The sequence below is a fragment of the Magnolia sinica genome, chromosome 12 (genome assembly GCF_029962835.1).
Source record: "Magnolia sinica isolate HGM2019 chromosome 12, MsV1, whole genome shotgun sequence".
NCBI classification, from domain to species: Eukaryota; Viridiplantae; Streptophyta; class Magnoliopsida; order Magnoliales; family Magnoliaceae; genus Magnolia; species Magnolia sinica.
Genome location: NC_080584.1, coordinates 7,120,236 through 7,140,233, shown reverse-complemented (window position 1 = coordinate 7,140,233; position 19,998 = coordinate 7,120,236). Strand labels below are relative to the sequence as shown.

At 41.2% G+C, this 19,998-nt stretch overlaps 1 long non-coding RNA gene across 1 annotated transcript; it reads left to right on the top strand.

Moving 5' to 3' along the window:
• The first annotated feature begins 13,822 nt into the window (after positions 1-13,822).
• On the top strand, positions 13,823-14,312 carry LOC131220680 (uncharacterized). Its single transcript, XR_009158774.1, has 3 exons — positions 13,823-13,920; positions 14,054-14,094; positions 14,186-14,312. It is a non-coding gene; the product is annotated as an uncharacterized LOC131220680 (long non-coding RNA).
• Positions 14,313-19,998: the final 5,686 nt, after the last annotated feature.

Genomic DNA, 19,998 nt, shown 5'->3' with positions numbered 1-19,998 from the left:
TCGAAGAAATCGGGGAGAAAAAGAGAGAGGAATATTATCCTTGGCCCGAGGATATGTAAGTTATACTCGGGCTTTTCATTTGTGCTGATGGGCCCATCCTAATGATCGGACCATCGGTACGATGGGACCCAACTTCAACGGACGGTTCGCGAAAAACCGTAACCGTTGGTTGATGTTCTGATAATAGACGGTGAGGATAAGAAATACGGCAACAGTCCACATTCGTTTGGGGCTTTTTGGGTCTGGTCCATCTTAGCGGTACCATTGCACCATCTGTCTGGATCATCTTAACCGTTAATTCGGTGATCGCCTATCAGGAAGCGGATTGTGTACTGAGGACCCACCACCCCATACCGTGGTGTGAAGACTGTAGGGCCCACCGTAATGAATATGTTTTATCCACGCCGTCCATCCATTTTTCCAGCGCATGTCAGGGCTTGAGGCGAGAAGTGAAGTGTATCCAAAGCTCTAGTGGACCACACCTGCCAGTTGAACTTTTACCGTTGAAAACTTCTTAAGGACCGCAGGAGCATTGGATCAAGCTGATATTTGTGTTTTCCCTTCATCCATGTCTTTGTGACCTTATGAATAGATTGGATGGCAAATAAGCATCTTGGTGGGCCCTAGGAAGATTTCAACGGTGAGTGTCATTATCCCCACTGTTTCATGTGGTGTGGTCCATTTGAAATTTGGATCTGCTTCATTTTTCGTCTCATGGCCTAATATTATCTGGAAAAGCCGATAGATGGCGTGGATATACAACACATACATTGGGTGTGAACCGTTGCCGTATTTTCTCTCTTGATCGGCTACCCATTATCCCCAGAAAAGAAATGCTTTTGGACATTTATCAACGGTCAGGATTCTCTCTAGCTGGGGTACTCTTCGTGCATGGCCCATCCATTGTGGGCCTATAATAACAACCGTCGGATGCATGGGCAATGGGCCTATGGCCCCGACTTTGTTTTGTTTGTTGGGGCCCACCGTAGAACAATCATGCCCTAAAAATCCCCAGATAGAAAGATCCTGACCGCTAATGTTGGGTACATCCGCTATGGTGGATCCAGGATCTCAATCCGGAAACCATGGACCCCACTTGAAGAAACTAATCACGAGTATACTCCGCCTATCATTCAGATCGTTCATCTGATGGGTACACAGCCTATGGAGCTCACCAAACCAACGGTCTGCATTCACCTCTCACATATTGGAAGATCCTGGCCGTCTAAACTTGGCCTTCTTTTATGTTGAATGCTGGCATTGCTGCATCTTTTTCTAACCGTCTGTTTTCAGGACACCATCAGAATAGTGTAGAATGGTCTATCCATGGTAAGGCCTATTAAATCATCGGTGTGGATCAGTGGACCATCCTCGAGTGGGCCACGTGCCGCAAACAGCAATGTACTGCCCTCGTTGTGCATATCATCCTCGAGGTTTTTTTTCAGTTGCACGAGTGGGCCCACGTGCGAATAATCAGGGCCATTGGGAGCCTGGGGCCCACCCCAGTGGTCAATGGCTGCACAATGACTGATCCTATCATTTAATCTTTGACTTTTCTTTAGTTGAACGTGGACCGTTGTTAGCCTTTTCCCGCGTTGAATGTGCGCCTCCTTCGCCTCACACGTACAAGTAGATAAGTTGGCTAGTTGAAAATGTCAACCATTCGCATTCCATGATCAGAGTTCGACGGTTGGGATTGCGTGATGGATGGAACTGACACGACCCACTAGATGAACCGTCATTGGTGGGGCCCATGAGCTTTGCAAATCCTGCATAATCATTGAAAATGTAAATGAAAATAGGGCACACGTGCAGACGTGCAAATATGGCAGACATGAGCTTTCCATCAAGTGGGCCACACTGCTTACATCACCTATCTCGTGCCCACAGTGATTTATGTGTCTTATCCAAGCCGTCCATCCATTTTAACGGATCATTTTAAGGCATGAACCAAAAAAAGGAGGCAGATCCAAAGCTCAAGTGGGCCACACCACAGGAAGCTGCGGTGATAATGATCCCACCATTGAAACCTTCGGAGGGCCCACCGTGATGTTTATTTACCATCAAACCCGTTCATAAGGTCACATAGACCTGGACGAAGGGAAAACGAAAATATCAGCTTGATCAAAAGCTTTTGTGACCCCAAAGAAGTTTTCAACGGTAGGAATTCAATACATACTGTTTCCTATGGTGTGGTCCACTTGAGATTTGTATCTCACTTCTTTTTTAATATCATACCTTAAATGATCCGGAAAATTGGATGAACGGCGTGGATAAAATACATACATTACGATGGGCCCCACAGAACTCCTAAGAGGACTGAGTCCGTCCGGGCAGGGGTAGGTGGGCGCAGAAAAAACATTTTTTTTAACCGTCCATTTGCTTATAGTGGCCCACCCAAGTAGTTAAAAGATTTTAGACGAGGAGATTTAAAAGACTGTGACCCATCTGATGAGAAAACTCGGATCTCATACATGTGGGTCAGATTGGCACGTGTGACTGTGGATGGGCATGGCTCCAAACGTGTATGGAACCGGCACACCTAGACTTTTGTGTTCGATAATCTGTAGGATATAGTTGGTCCACATATTTGCACGGTATCAGATAATCCATACCGTTTGTCTGTTATGAACAGATGTAGATGGATATTTAATTTAAATTTCTTAAAGATTGGACGGTTCAAGACTAGAATTAGGACCTATTTCAATTGAACGTGGACCATGGTTGTATTTATCTTCTCAAATCCACAGATAGAAAACTTCAATCGTGTTAGAATTTTCGATACATAGTCCATCAACGGTGGGACTCAACAGACTAATGGTCTGGATTACTGTAATATGGGCCCCACTTGTCCCGAATTGAAAATCCATGTGTACGGCGCAAAAGGTGTGAGTCAGGTATCAGACATTTCCTGTTATATGAAGTGTTGTCAACGGGCCGGGCCTGGGGTTCGCTTCGGCCCGGATTTTGACTTGTTCAGACTGGCCTAGTCAAAATTTCGATTTTGCTTGGCCCATTGACAACCCCTTCTGGAAGAAAGACGCGGATTGGGTATAAACCCTGACTGTCACGAGCTCGGCACATGCAGCGCCTGTAAGGGGTCATCGTGTTTTATGGATATTATCCACACCGTCCATCCACTTTTCCACATCATTTTAGGTAACAAGAACAAAATTTATATGGATCTAAATCTCAAATGGACCACACTATAGGAAGCAGTAGTGATAATGATGTCCACCATTGAAAACTTCTTACGGCCCACCGTGATGTTTATTTGCCATCCAACGTATTTATAATGTCACATATACCAGGATGAAAGTAAAAAAAAAAATATCATCTTGATCCAAAACTTCGGTGGCCCCCAAGAAGTTTTCAACGGTAGGATTTTAATTCCAATCCTGTGGTCCAATTGAGGCTTGATTATAACTAATGTTTGATATAATAACCTAAAATGATAAGAAAACATGAATGGACGGTGAAGATAACACCCATGCATCACTGTGGCCCCTCAAAAGGCCCTGCCTCTGCCGGGACAGGCGGGGTAATACTACCCAGTCAGTGTCCCTTGAAGAACCGCACCTTCGCGCTGTGGCGAGTGGATACCAGGGTTACTTTCTCAGAACGAGAACCAAGTGGGTGGAACTTTAATAAGATCCACACCGTGGATCAGGTACTTTGCCTTATCTTAACCATTGAAATAAAAAATCATAATAATCTAACACTCAGATAAGCCATGACATGGGAAGCAATTAGGATGGAATACATTTGGTGGGATAGATTTAGTTGATGAGCCTCGATCGGCCTAAGCCCAGCCTGTCTATATTTCCATCTTCAATTTTGGGCCGAGCCCAGGCCCATCGGCCTAAAAGTTAGTCTCAAGACTATCACAAGTAGGGGTGTCATCGGGTCAAACCGAATTGAGCTGGCCTTAGCTCGGCCACTAGCTGACCTCGGCTCGAACTTAGCTCGGCTCGGTTCGATCAGCAGCTCAAGCCAATTTGAGCTGAGTTCACCATTGCAGTATTTTCACAAACACCTAAATTACACTTTCAAAATCTCACTGTATTTGGAACAACAACAATGGTTTTATAAGTATTTTATCAAACACCTTCTAAGCAACATAAAAATCAAGAAAAAAAGGGTCTTAGTTTCATATACATACCTTCCTTGCCACCGGCCACATTTCTTTAAGTCATTTCATCAAACACTTGGTGAGCAACATCAATATCAAAGTGACCGAGTCACTAAACTAGTTCGATTTGAGTTGGGTTCGATTCGAGTCGAGTCGAGCTGGGGCAGCTCAAACTCGGCTTGAACTCATTTTCAAGCTCAAAAAATCAGCTCAACTCGGTTCGAACTCAGCTTCGAACCGAGTCAAATCGAGCAAGCTAACCGAGCTAGCTTGGTTCGTGTACACCTCTAATCACAAGATACTCAATTTTGTTCAGCCCATGCCCATTATCTTTTCGGGCTTGAAAATCAGACCCGAGATTGGCATGGACCCGAGATAGCCCTGGCAGTTAGAGTAGATGGCATGCATGGAAAATATCTCATGGATCCACCCCGTAAGGCAACTCGTGATCCATGAGATATCCTGGTGTCCTTAGATAATCTTGCTCCAATTGTACACAGCTATAATTAGCCTCACAATATTCAATTACCATGTATATCTTGTAACAACCCTCCAAATCAATGGCTGATTGTTCTCCTCTCAAGTTATTAATAGAAACCGTGCACCTCCATGAGATGCATCGGATTACATCTCAATCTATCTTAGTATCAGAGCTATTACGAGTGCATCCACCATGTCAAGCACTTCATCTTCCTTGTCGCCATCTGTTTTTAACATCACTCACTTCCTCAACATCAAACTTGACAAGGCAATTTTTTGGTATGGCATTCCCAGTTCCTTCCCATATTAAAACTCCATGATCTTGAAGGCCTTATCGATGACACATCTCCATGTCCAGACCATTTCCTCCCTCCAACAGAGAAGGATACCTTGCCCATCCTCAATCCTAACTACACCAGATGGATCAAAATGGACCAAATGCTCCTCTGCTGGCTCATCTCCTCCCTCACTGAACCGGTCATGGCCTATGTTGTCGGCCTCACCACATCTCGTGATGTGTGGTGTGCTCTAGAGAGGATCTTTGCATCGTTCTCTCGAGCTCGCGTACAACAACTCAAGTATCAGTTGCACACTGTCAAAATGGGTGCTACACCTATGTCTGAATACATCCAGTCTGTTAAGTGTATTACGGACAACCTCGCTGTCGTGGCAAATCCCGTCACTGACTCCGACCTCATGTCCACCCTCCTCAGTGGCTTGTCTCCTAAATATGACTCGTTCGTCACCTCTGTCAATACACGAGTCGACCCTATTTACTCTAAAGAACTGATCGGCCTCATGCTCAGTCAGGAGATACATCGTCGGCGCACCCTCCCCAACCCTGAGTCCACTGGCCTCATCTCTCCTGCACCTGCAGTTCACACTGCTTCACGAACTTTGAGGTTCTTCTCCACCCCGCCTTCGTCTTCCTTCCGTGGGTATGGTCGAGGACGGGGTCGGGAACACGGCCGTGGTCGGGGTCGGTACTCCTCTATACATCCGACCTCGGGTGGCCCCCAACATCAGATAGCTGGTGGTCGCCCGCAGTGCTAGATCTGCAACTGGTTCGGCCATTACGCCAACCACTGCTACAACCGCTATGATGAAGCCACCCCGCCTTCCCACCCGACTGCTTTCATGCACTAGGTCGGTAGCAGTAGCTCCTTCGATCCTAACTGGTATGTTGACTCTGGTGCTATACATACTTGACTGCTGATATAGCGAACCTGGCAATTCCGACTAAGTATCATGGCCTTGACAAGATTTGCATGGGTAACGGGACAGGTCTGCCTATCCATTTTACTGGTTATTCTATTCTGAGTTCTCCATCTTCCTCGTTTGCGTTACATAACATCTTGTTCGTTCCCAACATCACTAAGAATCTTCTCTCTGTCAGTCGTTTCACTGCTGATAATAAAGTCTTACTTGAATTTCATCCTGACTTTTGTCTTGTCAAGGATTCTCCACCCGGAAAACTCTGCTGCGAGGACACCTTAAGAATGGTCTGTACGCCTTCTCTCTGGGGGACAAGAGTCTTGCTGCTTCTCCTCAGGCTCTTCTTGGTGAACGTGTCTCTTCCTCGGTGTGGCATGAGCGCCTTAGTCATCCCACCAGTCGCATTGTCTCCAGTCTACTCTCTCAACATGAGCTTCCCTCTCTTCCTGATCGTCGGGGTCCTTCGGTTTGTGCTGCCTGTCAGCAAGGGAAGAGCCATCGTCTACCTTTTTCCTCTTCATCTTCGATTGCTACTGCTCCTCTAGAACTTATTCATTTAGATCTCTGGGGTCCGTCTCATGTACCTTCTGTAAGTGGTCATCGCTACCACGTTAGCTTTGTTAATCACTACAACAAATATGTTTGGCTTTATGTAACATCCTGGATTTTCATTGTTTTGGATTTCCAAAAATCCATCAATTTTTTTTTATTTATTATTTTATTTAATTAACCTAAATATTACTTAATAACCATTAGCACTCAATGTCAGTATATATAGGGGTGGTACCAGTAAAGAGCAGCACCAGTTTGATTAATCAGCCGTAGGAAGCTAATGAATCCGCCCGATCACTTGAACATCAGGTGTAGTGTAACGTCCCGCCCAACTAGAACAGTGTCCTGGGGCGTCCACGTAGGATTTGCCACAGGACCGTTCATTTAAGCCACTCGTAGTGAGGTATCACAAATAAATTAGACCAAGATTAGCCCAATTGAATAGGTCAAATGGGTCCTGATAGAACCTGGTGCGGGCCTCCAAGCCAGATGGCCGTTAACACCTAGCGACAGCCCGTGCAGGCTATACCGTGGCACGGGAAGGTCAAAAAATTATAAAAATTCAAGGGAGTATAGATCTCACTGGGTTTGGGGACCATCGCAGACCACGGACCCAATGGATACCCAGAAGTAGAATCTGACACTTGCCAGATGCGCCCCACCAATGCCAAATTTGGAATCTGACACATGTAAATAAAACTGAAATGTAACACATTTTAGCCGTCAAATTTCTTCATAATTTACGATGAGGGTCTAATGTATTTTTCTATACCCGCCCACCAAAAATCGGGGACCCGATCGTGAAACGGTGACCATTGATCGCAAATCGGACCGTTGCGGTAAAACCCCGCATCCGTTTGCCCCCAAATTTTACATGGCCCTTCATCGGGCCATGGAGCACCTATCCTATTAGTTTCATGGCCAGAGGGCCACCAGAACTACCTCGATTCTCCAAACAAGCTCTACATTGCTCGTTGGTGGGCCACTAGTTCCAAAACTATAGAATAATGTCCGTCTCACTGGGCTTGACGTCCATCGCGAGAGTCGGACCTGAGAACTGTCCAGAACCGCTCAACTTGAGCCGAAGGACGAGTGCATGAGAAGTGCAAATACCCTAAAGGAAGGAGTTGGAACTTAAGTGAATTAAGTCGTCCACTCTTATGCAAAGTTGAGGATTTCGGACCGTCGGTTTGCGACCAAACTTTACCCATGAAGTAAGGATATTTCCCTACTCATATCCGTATAGCCGCGGCCCTGATCGACTATCGGTGATCGTTGAACAGACTTTTAAATATATCTGTCGATCGACGCGTCCAAATGGCAGACCAATCATATACCTACGTAGATCATCATTAGGACCAATTATCCAACGGTGGGTGTCGACTCCCACGCCCCATAGTGGGCTCTAGAGCTTAGAAAGACTCTCTCATAGGTCTAGTATAGTAAAAACTTAGCACTTGGGGCCATTTGCACCAAATCTGGCATTATAAAATGGCCTCATTTGGGGCACCCCTCTCCCCATACGAATTTGCCCTAGAGAAGGAAGGAGAGAAGAGAGAAAAGGGAGAAGAGAAAGAGGAGAAAGGAGGAGAAAGAGAGAGGAAGAAGAAAGGAAAGGAGTATGTGGTAGGAGGTGGGGCCCAAGGAAGCTCAACCTTGCAACTCTCTACCCATTCTCCAAGGAAACCTCCACCAAACTCACCCATGCCAAGAAGCGGAGGTAAGAATGGTATATTTTCCTTCGATAGAGCAACTTAGTGTAGATTTCTAGACATTAATGTTGTCTTTCTTGATTTTGATTTTGGAAGTGGTGGTTTTACCCAAATTCCCAAACCCTAAGATCTCAAAGAATGGAAATCTCCCCTTAAGGTGCGGACTATTATTCTTAGGTGGCCTAACACCAATTATAGTTGGAGTTTAATGATTTTGTTTGCTTGGTATGTTGTATGGAAGAATCTAGAAAAACCTAGGGATGAGATGTTGTTGAAATTGTTTGAATTGCATGTTTATTTCTCTTTGATGTTAATCCTGTCTCTCTCATAATCTAGTGTATGGATGATTACATGCTCATGTTTGGTTAATTTCTTTTCTCATATATGTTGCTTCATATTGTGTATGAATCATTTGCTCTTATGTATTTGATCCATTGAGGTGTAGGAAGTGCTTAACTTCCTCACCAACTGTAACACCCTGAAAATCAGGGGTCGTGCATACACTCGACTCCCGAGCTCCCGGGGTCACTTATAACAAGTTTTCATTAATATGCTATTAATCCAGGTTTAAAGGCGCAGCATGGAATTACTTGAAACATGTAGCACGATCACAACTAGTCTGTTGAAATGAAAATAGATCATTATATACATGTCCAAAGGGATATAAAAAGGGTCGCATTAGGCGTTGCCCAACAGAAACAACAAAGAATACTATATCCCAAAAATGATAAGGCTGAGCCCACTACTCAGCAATCTAAATCCTGTCTACTAGGCCGACGGGAAACCATCCATCAGCTGAAAGTAAGAGAACTCGTCCTCCTCCTCGAGGCTCGCATCACCAGGCTCCACGAAATCTGCATCACCTGCATCTATGAACGAGTCTGGTTGGTGTTTTAAAACACCGTCCTAGAGTGGGAGTGAGTGATCAACTCAGTGGGTGTTATTAGTCTTAAGTTACAACAAGCATCAATTATAATAAGAATTTAATGAAAAACAATCAATCATAAACATCTATCTAGTCTTGTTAATGTGCATGCATGCAGGATGATATGATGTATGCCCTCACCACAACGCTCCCTCGTGCGACAACATCTAACGATCGCCAATGCCAACACTCCCTCAGTGCGACTTCGACTGCCGAGTCGCCAACTTAGCTAATGTCATGCAATGATGATGTTAATCGGGTTCTTAGTTAAGTCCATTCATCCAGCAGATTTGGAAATCTGATACACCCCACGTATCAAATGCCCTGAACTAGTTGCGAAGCCAAGTCCCCCCAATGTGTGAGGCCGAGACCCCGCGATCCTTGACCCCGTCGGGTTTTCCCCATCCCCGACTTCAAGCACATGGGGGGTGCTGAATGTGGGGTCGCTCGCGGTCACTACGAGGAGGCGCGTCACCCCAGCGTAGGCCGACAGCTCGGACATAGTATCTCATTCCACCATGCTCGGCTCACGAGACTATGGATCAATATTCTATCCGGTATCGATGGGCTACAACGGTGGTGGGGTGTTCCAGTTTCCATACATGTGTGAGCAAACAAGGTTAACAAACTAGGTGGGTCAGCCAGTGGACTAAACCGCACGAGCCCAGGCAAGTATGTGGCGGAACGACATCGGGTACAAGCGACTCATGTAGCCTAACTACTGCCGCCCACACATATTCGCCCAAACCCATAGATTTAGCCTCAAGGTGGTCCTACCAACGGAACCACCTTCGCTCTCCTCATGTTCTTAACCAACCCAAGGGTAGGAATAGTGACTCATAGCATGCCAACTACCAATGTAACATCAAGCATATTCAACACCATGTTCTCATGTTGCTCAACATACAATTCGAATTTCTGTAGCAAACACTACCAAAAAATTGAGCAAAGGCTACGGACCATGTTAGTATTTTGCTACGGATATAAACCGTAGCTATATTTACTACGGATTTAATCCGTAGCTAAAATGTTGCCACGCCACGACTAATTAACGATGGTGTAAGGGGCTCTATAGGGCCCAAAAAAATATATGTTTTCTATCTAAGCCGTTCATATATTTTAAAATATTATTTTAGTGCATGAAACCAAAAATCAGGTAGATTGAAGCTTCAAGTGGACCACACGGTAGGAAACATGGAGATTAAATCACATGTGCTTCCTATGGTGTGGTCAACTTGGGCCTTCAATCTACTTTAAATTTGAGATAATGAAGTAAAAATATTTATAAAAATTAATAGACGGAATGGATAAACCAAATGCATCATTGTGGGCCCCACGGAGCCCTTAACAGGACTGTCTATGGGTCCGTCTTAACCAATCGACGCCCCAAATGGGCGCGCGCTCAAAACAGAGCCGCGCCCATAAAATTCCTCAATCTTCCTCTTTCTCTCTCTCTCTCTCCGTTCCCTAACCTTCTTTCTCTCTCCCTGTCTGTTCCCTAACCCTATTTCTCTCCCGATCTCTGCTCCATCTCCCTAATCCTCTCTCTCTCTCTCTCTCGGTTTATTCCACCTCAGAAAATGAGAGAGTGCATCTTGATCCACATCGGTCAGGCCGGTATCTAGGTCGGCAATGCCTGCTGGGAGCTGTACTGCCTCGAGCATGGCATCCAGGTCAGTGAGTTTACCTCAGATCTGAGATCTTTTTCATTAGATCTCTGCATTTTCTTCCCTTTTATTTTGATTTTCCTTGATTTCTTGCTAGATTTAGGTTTCGTATGTGATATATGGTGTAGATCTCTTGAAAGAAATGATCGATCTCTTTATGGATCGCTGATAAAATGCTCTATTCTCGACAGATCTAGGGTTCATGTGTGATATATGGTGTAGATATCTTGAAAAGAATGGTCGATATCTTCCTATAGATCTCTGATAAAATGCTCTATATCCTGTAATGGTTTTTCAGATCTAGGGTTTTGATGCGAAAGATTGCAGAGACCACTTATAAAATGTCCAGGTCGGACCCTTTGATATCCCTAACAAACTAACAGTTGCTTTTAGATCTTTTCTCATCCAAGTGTGAAATTTAGAACCTGCTTTCGTGGAGTGTAATATCTTAGTGGAAACAAATTAGGGATGCTTGCTAGTCAAAGATGCAGGGGAAAATTACTAAACCTTTGGATCATTAAAGACAGGATACCCTGTTACGTCCACTCCATCTAATATAAGGGAATCTGCCAGATACACATCAAATGTCAGAAGAGGTGTATAAAGTGATAAGGATAGAAAGGTGGTACTGTGAATGGCATGAAGCAATTCTATGTATATATCCTTCTAATTGCCATTGTTTATCATTGTTGTTGATCCTGAGTTGATTGAAGCTAATTCCTGGCACATTAGTGAAGGATTTGAACCTCATAACTAGTACATATTCATCCTTCATTCATAAGTTTAAGTTCTTTCCAATCTTACCACATCAATTTCATTGGGACCAATGTTTGAAAATGCATTGTACAATAGGAAGAGGATTCAGAATTTTTGTACTGACAATCTCAGGGAGAACAAATGCTATTTTTGCACCAAGGTTGAGATTTTGATTGTGTTTGTTACATATTTGAGGAAAGGGTTTTGGCACAGAAAAGCCATATGCACTATAGCTAGGATATGGGTGAGGCTCCCTTAGCATACACACGGCCTGTAACTCAAGTCCGAACTGTCCAAATGGTAAGGCCCACTGAATACTTGCACGTACGGGTTTAGTCTTTGGGAATTTATCCATTCCAATTTCTATTGTGGTTAAAAAGTTGTGTTGAATGCCTAACCTTTTTTTCCCCTCATTATTTCAGGCCCTCAATGCTACTAAACTCTGAGATGACTTTTCTGACTTATGTAACATATGCAGCTGATCAGATGGCTGGTCCAGCTGAAATTTGTTAAGCTTATTTAACTGCAAATCCAAGTAAATGGATCTTTATGAATTGACCTTGGACAAGTAACACTAGTTGTAGCTGTGACTCCAGCTCAAACTACCACTGAGTAGTTACAATCTACGTTTTACTTAGGTTGTGTGTCATTGTAAATTTTCTTGGTAGATGAACGTATGAGGCCTACATTCTTATCCTCATAACATTATTTCACCATTCTATTAAAGACTTCGAGTAGCATTAGCCGTTTGCGATGCACTGTTGTTATTTATTTTTATTTTTTTTTGAATTCCTCGGTCTGCTGAAACTGGAATGGGGCCACCGGAATTTTGAAGATCAATGCGATGTTGTTTGGGCTTCTCTAAGCCAGAAAGCATGTACAGGCCAGCCCATGTACATGCAAACCCATGTGCCATGGGTACGTGCACGTGAACTGGTGCACATCTCTTTTTTTCCACTTGGTGTCACCATGGCAGAGCTTGGTTGTTTACTCTTTTCGCTTTCCTCAATATGATGAACCGGTGGTTTTAATTACATAGTGGAACTATAGGATCCTGCTCATTAGTAAACACATACTATGTGTTTGCTGACATATATGATTTCATGCATGTGGGTCCATGGTTCAGTTATCAGAACCATTGATATAATGGTCCTATTGTACATAGTGGATACTCTTGAAATCTCCCAGATTGAAATCCTAACCCTCTTCAATTTGTGCCCTTTGTCAATTAATCATGGAAAGTTATATTGTTCTCTCAACCATTATTGTTGGCCATGATGGTTGAGATCAAGCAATCTGATTTGAAAGGGTCCTCTAGTTAGGTTCAGATTGGATAATGCCAGCCTGAGTTGAACAAACATTCATCACAATTTAATATGATGTTGGTAGCCCATCTCAAACCAGGGCCATTGACGTTCCAAGTTTTGTTTTGTTTTGTTTTGTTTGGTTTTTTTTTTTTTTTCTTCTTTCACTGTATTTAGTTTCTTGATTTTGTGTGATATATGTTATGAGTTCTTGTTGTTCCATCCCTTTTCAAAAATTGTTTGTGTTGAATGATCCTAATCATCTGATTATCATTGACAAAAATGATAGTTCTATGATACTTCCTTCCAAAATTTCAGGACATGCATCATGTGCAGCTGTCAAGAATGCCTAAGCTTCATAATTCATTATGAAATAAAACCTGTTATAAAAGAATATTTAGTGTTAAGGAAATATTCTTCAAAGAGGCAAGAAGCATGTGCAAAGTAGTCCTCAAGGTAAAAGTTCAATAGCATTGTGTTCCTATCATTTTCCCATACATATGAATTTCAATAGTTCTTTGTTTCTCTCATTCTTTGAGTGTCAAAGGTACATTTTTACTTCTCCAAACAAATATTCAGTTGTTATTGGATGCAACAATCCACATTTGGCATACACCTGTGTGCCAATTTATGATTAGAGCAGCCTACTTATTTATTTTATTTTATTTAAGCAGTAGAACTTATTGTATGTGATCTTGAATACTAATTGATTTATTTTTGTTATTTTTTGTAGGTTGTAGACAGAAATGGATGATGACTAAATGGGAGGATTTTTTATTAAGTATTTGGAACTAAATGGTTTCAGACTTTTGAATTGAGTTAGACACATTTAAACGGTTTATTTTTATCCTAGTGTAATCATAGAGGGCACATCTAAACTCATTTAATCTCTTTTGTTTTATTTATGGTAGCTCTATTTACTGTAGTCTAGATATGATCATCGATCAGCCAGTTTTGACCATCAACCAATGTTTACTCACATTAAAGTTCACAATTATGAGAGGTGGGTCCACAGTTATAGAGACCCATTATTCTGTTTTGAAATTTGCGCAATACATTTGGGCTCATCCAATTGCAGGCGGCACGTACCAGGAACCTTCAGGTTCTATTTATGAACACAGGATGCATTTTGAAAAGGACAAAGCATTAGCTCGACGATTCCAACCTGTGTTGATTGGTGAGTAAATTTGCATATAAGTCTTAGGCTCCATTTGGTCATCACATCAATCTTTATGAATATAATTTTTTCTCAAACCAAATGGAGCTTAAGCCATTTTTTAACTCCGCCAATGCAACTTCTTGCATTGCAGGTCCCAAGCCCGGGTAAGGGAGGAGGGAAAAGGGCGTTAAGGTGAGTTGTGTAATTATCTTCCATTTTATTTTACATACAACGTTAATACACACAAAATAATCCAAGAGCTAACTCTCTTTTGCATGTTGAGATCAATCCGAGGCCATGACAATGCCAAGAACAACCACCTAGTGACTTCTCTAATGCTCAGTTCTGGTTTCTGGAGCGACTACTTGTTGTCCATGGGCACTAGTGCTATAAGAGGATTACCCAAATGGTAAGAACTACAAAATCCCTTCTTTCTCTTTCCTTTTCTTGAAAGAAAAAGTATTGTACAATGCTTCTAGAGCCTTACATATATTCCCTTCTTCCATTTTAAGGGCCTATTGTTACCACAATCCGAGCTTTGCTGACACCTCATCCAATGAAGGAACTTCAAGTAAAGGTGAGCAGTCCCACCTTTTTATTTTGTGATATATTCTATGGTCCATGTGACATTTCCCCAGCAACATTTATATGTTTTTATACTCCAACAATAAACTACATCGTTGAATTGGATATTATTGCTAAGGTGATGATGATGTTGAATTGGATATTATTGCTGATATGCAAATGCATACGCTGAACATGTGTTGTGTGCATTTTAAGAAGCCTAAATGCAGTAAATTTGGTACTGTATAATTGAACATGTGTTGTGTGCATTTTGAACTCATTTTAAACTTGTTGTGTGCATTTTGAACTAATTTTGAACTTGTTGTGTGCATTTTGAACTAATTTGGCACTTGTTTTTTTTATTTCTTTTAATATTGAATGAATTTTGTACTCTATATTTGAACGTATTTATAGTCTTAAGCTCCATTTGGTCATCACATTAGTATTTATAAAAACATTTTTGTTTGAAAACCAAATGGAGCCTAAGCTCTTTTTTAACTCCGCCAATGCAACTCCTTGCATTGCCGGTCCCAAGCCCGGGTAAAGGAGGAGGGAGAAGGGCTTTAGAATGAATTGTCAACTACGGAGGAGATCTTGAAAATGCAGTGAGTATCTCTGGTTTTATAGTTTTACTTGTACATTCCTATATTGATTACTCAAGCATGACGGTTATGCGCATTCTTTCAGGTGGATGTTGCATGTGGGAGGGTTGGAGCTGCATATTTCAAATTCAAGCATCTGGTACGTCTCTTGTCAAGAATGCACATGTGTAGTTCATTAAACAGTACATTATGTGATATCGTGTGCATGATATCTATGTTGTAATTTCTCTCATGTATTTTGCTTAAAATCCATGTTTATGTATGATTCTCATGCATTGACATGGATTTGAGCTAAAAAAGATCAAAATAGAAAATTTGAGAAAACAGGGGAGATTTTCTTTTATAAAGTAAGTATTTGGGACCAAGTGGTTACGTATTTGCTCCATTAAATTTGCTCGAAATTAATGGAGCAAACCCGGATGTGCGTCGGAGCTATCCGGATGAGCGGGGGTCCCTTGAAGGTGGGAACCGCTGTTATGACCATGATGAAGCTGTGCATTTCCTATGGACAGCATTGGAGGGGCCTGGCCATTTGGATAGGCCGTGTTTATGTATTTGATCGAAATTAATGGAGCAGACCCGGATGTGCGTCGGAGCTATTCGGAAGAGCGGGGTTCCCTGGAAAGAGGGAACCGCTATTATGACCATGATGAAGCTGTCCATTTTTTATGGACAGCATTGGAAGGGCCTGACATTTATGTCGGATGGCCGTATTTATATCTGTATTTGCTTTGCAGGGACCATACCCTTAACCTAAACCAAAACCTAAACTTGAACCTACACCTAATCCTAATCTTAACTCCTTAACCTAAACCAAAACCCATGACCTAAAACCTTAACCTATAACCCAAAACCTCAACCTTAACTTAAACCTAAACCTAAACCTATAGCCTAAACTCAATTCCCTAAACCTTAACCTAGACCTAAACCTAAACCTATAGCCTAAACTCAAATCCCTAAACCTTAACCTATAACCTAACCTAAACCTATACTTAAAACCTAAAACTATTCCCAAATCCCAAACCCTATAACCTAAACCAAAACCTAAACCTAAACCTATAACCTAAACTCAATTTCCTAAACCTCAACCTAGACCTAAACCTAAACCTATAGCTTAAACTCAAATCCCTAAGCCTTAACCTATAACCTAACCTAAACCTATACTTATAACCTAAAATTATTCCCAAATCCCAAACCCTATAACCTAAACCAAAACCAAAACCTATAACCTAAACCCGAACCCATTCTCAAATCCCAAAACCCAAACCTCAACCTAAACCTAAACCTAAACCTATAACCTAAACTCAATTCCCTAAACCTCAACCTAGACCTAAATCCTAAACCTATAACCTAAACTCAAATCCCAAAACCTAAACCTAAATCCTAAACCTATAACCTAAACTCAAATCACAAAACCTTAACCTATAACCTAACCTAAACCTATACTTATAACCTAAAACTATTCCCAAATCCTAAGACCTATAACCTAAACTAAAACCAAAACCTATAACCTAAACCCGAACCCATTCTCAAATCCCCAAAACCCAAACCGACACCTAAACCTAAACCTAAACCTAAACCTAAACCTAAACCTATAACCTAAACCTAAAGCCTAAACTCAAATCCCTAAACCTTAACCTAGACCTAGACCTAAACCTAAACCTATAGCCTAAACTCAAATCCCTAAACCTTAACCTAACCTATACTTATAACTTAAAAACCTAAAACTATTCCCAAATCCCAAACCCTATAACCTAAACCAAAACCAAAACCTATAACCTAAACCAGAACCCATTCACAAATCCCAAACCCAAACCTCAACCTAAACCTAAACCTAAACCCTAAACCTTAACCTAGACCTAGACCTAAACCTAAACCTATAGCCTAAACTCAAATCCCAAAACCTTAACCTACAACCTAACCTAAACCTATACTTATAACCTAAAACTATTCCCAAATCCCAAAACCTATTACCTAAACTCATTCTCAAATCCAAAACCTATAACCTAAACCTGAACCCATTCCCAATTCCCAAGACTTATAACCTAAACTAAAACCAAAACCTATAACCTAAACCCGAACCCATTCTCAAATCCCCAAAACCCAAACCGACACCTAAACCTAAACCTAAACCTAAACCTATAACCTAACCTCAACCTAGACCTAAACCTAAACCTATAGCCTAAACTCAAATCCCTAAACCTTAACCTAGACCTAGACCTAAACCTAAACCTATAGCCTAAACTCAAATCCCTAAACCTTAACCTATAACCTAACCTAAACTTATACTTAAAAACCTAAAACTATTCCCAAATCCCAAAACCTCTAACCTAAACCAAAACCAAAACCTATAACCTAAACCCGAACCCATTCTCAAATCCCAAAACCCAAACCTCAACCTAAACCTAAACCTAAACCTATAACCTAAACTCAATTCCCTAAACCTCAACCTAGACCTAAATCTTAAACCTATAACCTAAACTCAAATCCCAAAACCTTAACCTATAACCTAACCTAAACCTATACTTATAACCTAAAACTATTCCCAAATCCCAAAACCTATTACCTAAACTCATTCTCAAATCCAAAACCTATAACCTAAACCTGAACCCATTCCCAATTCCCAAGACCTATAACCTAAACTAAAACCAAAACCTATAACCTAAACCTGAACCCATTCTCAAATCCCCAAAACCCAAACCGACACCTAAACCTAAACCTAAACCTAAACCTATAACCTAACCTCAACCTAGACCTAAACCTAAACCTATAGCCTAAACTCAAATCCCTAAACCTTAACCTAGACCTAGACCTAAACCTAAACCTATAGCCTAAACTCAAATCCCTAAACCTTAACCTATAACCTAACCTAAACTTATACTTAAAAACCTAAAACTATTCCCAAATCCCAAAACCTCTAACCTAAACCAAAACCAAAACCTATAACCTAAACCCGAACCCATTCTCAAATCCCAAAACCCAAACCTCAACCTAAACCTAAACCTAAACCTATAACCTAAACTCAATTCCCTAAACCTCAACCTAGACCTAAATCCTAAACCTATAACCTAAACTCAAATCCCAAAACCTTAACCTATAACCTAACCTAAACCTATACTTATAACCTAAAACTATTCCCAAATCCCAAAAACTATTACCTAAACCTAAACCTAAACCTAAACCTATAACCTAAACTCAATTCCCTAAACCTCAACCTAAACCTAAACCTAAACCTATAACCTAAACTCAAATCCCAAAACCTTAACCTATAACCTAACCTAAACCTATACTTATAACCTAAAACTATTCCCAAATCCCAAAAACTATTACCTAAACCTAAACCTAAACCTAAACCTATAACCTAAACTCAATTCCCTAAACCTCAACCTAAACCTAAACCTAAACCTATAACCTAAACTCAATTCCCTAAACCTCAACCTAGACCTAAACCTAAAACTATAGCCTAAAGTCAAATCCCAAAACCTAAACCTATACTTATAACCTAAAACTATTCCCAAATCCCAAAACCTATTACCTAAACTCATTCTCAAATCCAAAACCTATAACCTAAACCTGAACCCATTCCCAATTCCCAAGACCTATAACCTAAACTAAAACCAAAACCTATAACCTAAACCCGAACCCATTCTCAAATCCCCAAAACCCAAACCGACACCTAAACCTAAACCTAAACCTAAACCTATAACCTAACCTCAACCTAGACCTAAACCTAAACCTATAGCCTAAACTCAATTCCCTAAACCTCAACCTAGACCTAAACCTAAACCTATAGCCTAAACTCAAATCCCTAAACCTTAACCTCTAACCTAACCTAAACCTATACTTATAACCTAAAACTATTCCCAAAACCTAAACCTAAACCTAAACCTAAACCTAAACCTATAACCTAAACTCAATTCCCTAAACCTCAACCTAGACCTAAACCTAAACCTATAGCCTAAACTCAAATCCCTAAACCTTAACCTAGACCTAGACCTAAACCTAAACCTATAGCCTAAACTCAAATCCCTAAACCTAAACCTATAACCTAACCTAAACCTATACTTATAACCTAAAACTATTCCCAAATCCCAAACCTATTACCTAAACTCATTCTCAAATCCAAAACCTATAACCTAAACCTGAACCCATTCCCAATTCCCAAGACCTATAACCTAAACTAAAACCAAAACCTATAACCTAAACCCGAACCCATTCTCAAATCCTCAAAACCCAAACCGACACCTAAACCTAAACCTAAACCTAAACCTATAACCTAACCTCAACCTAGACCTAAACCTAAACCTATAGCCTAAACTCAAATCCCTAAACCTTAACCTAGACCTAGACCTAAACCTAAACCTATAGCCTAAACTCAAATCCCTAAACCTTAACCTATAACCTAACCTAAACTTATACTTAAAACCTAAAACTATTCCCAAATCCCAAAACCTATAACCTAAACCAAAACCAAAACCTATAACCTAAACCCGAACCCATTCTCAAATCCCAAAACCCAAACCTCAACCTAAACCTAAACCTAAACCTATAACCTAAACTCAATTCCCTAAACCTCAACCCTTACCTAATCCTATACCTATAGGCTAAACTCAAATCCCAAAACCTTAACCTATAACCTAACCTAAACCTATACTTATAACCTAAAACTATTCCCAAATCCCAAAAACTATTACCTAAACCTAAACCTAAACCTAAACCTATAACCTAAACTCAATTCCCTAAACCTCAACCTAAACCTAAACCTAAACCTATAACCTAAACTCAATTCCCTAAACCTCAACCTAGACCTAAACCTAAACCTATAGCCTAAACTCAAATCCCAAAACCTTAACCTATAACCTAACCTAAACCTATACTTATAACCTAAAACTATTCCCAAAACCTAAATCGACACCTAAACCTAAACCTA